The sequence below is a fragment of the Haliaeetus albicilla genome, chromosome W, assembly GCF_947461875.1.
Source record: "Haliaeetus albicilla chromosome W, bHalAlb1.1, whole genome shotgun sequence".
In the NCBI taxonomy this organism is placed as follows: Eukaryota; Metazoa; Chordata; class Aves; order Accipitriformes; family Accipitridae; genus Haliaeetus; species Haliaeetus albicilla.
Genome location: NC_091515.1, coordinates 43,235,629 through 43,238,860, shown reverse-complemented (window position 1 = coordinate 43,238,860; position 3,232 = coordinate 43,235,629). Strand labels below are relative to the sequence as shown.

Sequence of the window (3,232 nt, the reverse complement as noted above, 5' to 3'; positions counted from 1 at the left end):
TATGTTAATGACGAATCGGGAAGTTAATGATTATGTATGACATTTCCTGGAAATTTAGTGAATATGTATAACAGGTGTGTATTTAACCTGCATGATTAAACCAGAAAGGTGCACACACTAGGTGGAGCGATCCCCTGTGTGCCCAGCGCTGCAATAAAGGAGTGCCTGCTTCTTAACTTCTCGTTGCTGTTAAGGAGTTTTATTCCGGATTTCTGTAACAATAACACACTGATGTTTTCAGTTGTTGCTAAGTAATGTTTAGTCTAAAGTCAAGGATTTTTCAGCTTCTCATGCCCAGCCAGCGAGAAAGCTGGAGGGGCACAAGAAGTTGGCACAGGACACAGCCAGGGCAGCTGACCCAAAGTGGCCAACAGGGTATTCCATACCATGTGACGTCACATCTAGTGTATAAACTGGGGGGAGTGGGGCTGGGGGGAATCGCCGCTCGGGGACTAATGGGGCGTCGGTAGGCAGGTGGTGAGCAATTGCATTGTGCATTCCAATCCTTTATATTATTACTGTTGTCATTTTATTGGTGTTATCATTATCAGTATTAGTTTCTTCTTTTCTGTTCTATTAAACCGTTCTTATCTCAACCCATGAGTTTTACTTCTTTTCCCAATTTTCTCCCCCATCCCATTGGGGGGGGGGGAGTGTAAGAGACTGAATTGTTATCTTGAACCATTTGCCTCAAAGATTGTTAGGTGTGAGGGAATGGGCTGTCATCTCAGGGAACTGTGAACTGTGAACTGCTTATCTCAAGCCCTTTGTCTCTAAGATGGCCTGTTTAAGCAGGACACTCCTCTGTCCATAAGGACGATTACCAGGCCATTGAGGCATCCAGGGGAGGAAACAGGCTGGAGCTGATCTGGTGTCGATCACGCGTGTGATAGAGGAAACCTGCAGCGCATGACATCATTGAAATATGCCCTATAAAAACCCGTAGAGACAAGCTGTGGCGGCCTTTTTCACCACCAAAGAATTGGAGATTGAGGACCAACGGGACGCTGCTGGATCCGTGGTGGTGACCGTCCTTGCAACTCCCACCACTGACTGCTTGCCTGAGGACCAACGGGACGCCTCTGGATTCATGGAGGTGACTATCCTAGCAATCCTATCCCGACTGCTTGCTTAATTTCTACTTTTTCTTCCATTCTATCCTATCGCCACCATTTTCCACTTTTGATACTTTTGATAATAAAAGCTTTTTTGACTATACGGCATTTGACCTCATTTGTGTCTTAATCTCGCTCTTGGGATCATATCGAAACCTTCCTGGACATTGGATCAGGACATTTAAATTGGCGTCACGGACAGGATCCCTTGAGACGAGAGTGCTGCATTGTTTCCCTGCTTTAATACATGAGACCTCTCAGGAATGTAAGGGGGGCAGGCTTGTGGTGTTTGAAACTTTACGTGCTGCCTTCCTGAGATGACTGCTTCCCCGCTTTGTATAAGATGAGTGATAGTAAAATTGCCTCTTTGGGGAAAGAAGCTTTGTTTGATTTTTTAGAAAAACATAAAGCACGACCCTCTGTGCTTGGGATAGACTGGGCTCAGGGAAATTGGTACAATCTGCAGAGCATTGTTGATCAGATGGTCGCTTTACAGAAAGATGCTAGAGTGCGGTCAGGGAAAGGAAAAGCAATTGTCTGTGCCATTCTTGGTGCCAGTCTGGCCGCAGCAGTGGAGGATAGGGATTGCCACCTCACTGCAGAATCTCAAATTATTGAATCCCTCCAAAATCTTGTTCAGTCCCTTATGGGACAAGTGGCGGGATTAAAAGCACAACTTGAAGCAGAAAAGAACCAAGTGAAACATTTGCAAATTGCTCTTAAGGAGCAGCTCCTTGCGCGTACTGTCCGTGAGGAAATTCCTCCAAGATAAGAAATTGGCTACCCCTTTAAGGACCTGCAGGCAGCAAAAGAGAGAGTGGAGAAGTTAGAGCTGCCTTCATTGCGACCTTTAGTCAAAACTGAATATACTTATGATGATGAGCAGGACCAGTTCCCCCAAGTTACAACTAAAGAGGTCCCCTATATTGCCATTGAGTTGACAAAACTAAAAAAGGAATTTGGCCGAACCCCTAAGGAGTCAGAAATGGAGTATGTGTGGAGAGTATCGTTGTCGGGGGGGGGACAACTAGATTCTGTTAAGTGAAAAGGAGGCGGAAGGGTATTGGGGACCGGGAGTGTTTTTAACTACTGGGAATCACCGTGCCCCCTGGTCTTTAACCCAACGGGCAGCCTATTGGGCGGGAGGTTTGAACCCCTTGGAGAGGGGGGATCCCCTCGCGATTACGGGGACTGTTGATCAATTAGTGGAGAGTGTGCAAAAGGCAGCTTGTCTGCAGATGATGTATGATCGAAAATTGGAGCCTAGGCAGGAGTCCCCGATGATGATGTCGGTGGATCCTGAGCGAATGACTCCCCTTATACGGGGACTCCCTGATTCTCTGAAACCGATTGGTATACAATTACAAGGAAAGATACAGGCGATGCCCCAGGGCAAGAGTGTTGCGGCTGCTTCAGGAGGCTGCTTCAGGAGGATTCACGCCTGATCAGCACGGCCGCCCCCCAGATAAGAAAATGTGGACTTGGGGAGAAGTGGCGCAGGAATTAATTAATTAGGGGCGCAAGTATGGTCCTGTTAACCCTCCAGCCACCAAAACAGACTCCAGGGGCTTGAGGCGGGCTGAAGTAAAAATAGTTCCATGCCCTGGGAGTGATAAGAGAACACCCCTTGCTAAACCGCCGGGGGGGAGAGCTATCCCGAACAAACGTAATGTACTGTGGGCGCGGGGATACCAGAAGGGGATCCCGCGTGACTTAATGGACAGGATGCCAACAGACAAATTGGAAAAATTCGTAACAGGGTGGCCTGATAAATCAGCAAATAGAAAAGTGGATTTTGAGAATACTACTCTTAGCGCACCCTCCCTGATTGATTTATCAGAAACAAATGCCACCCAAGAGCCGGCGGGAAACTAGATCCTTTGCCTTTCGGTGGTGAGCGGGGGGGGGGGGGGCGAAGGTTGGATGTATATTAGACAACTCACTGAAAACGGCCGGGGTGATTTACTAATTATAGGCACTGTGGGGCCAAGACAAGTCTCGGTCACCTTTTTGGTAGATATTTCTAATTGTTGGGCTCTTATTGCATCAATTGTTCTATTCTCAAGGTTTTCTATTACTGCCGAAATGTTAACTATGGCTTTTTCTAACTCACTCAC

General features: G+C 47.1%; 1 pseudogene; it reads left to right on the top strand.

Annotated features, from left to right (window-relative positions):
* The first annotated feature begins 1,458 nt into the window (after window positions 1-1,458).
* LOC138683420 (uncharacterized) lies at window positions 1,459-2,990 on the top strand (annotated as a pseudogene).
* Window positions 2,991-3,232: the final 242 nt, after the last annotated feature.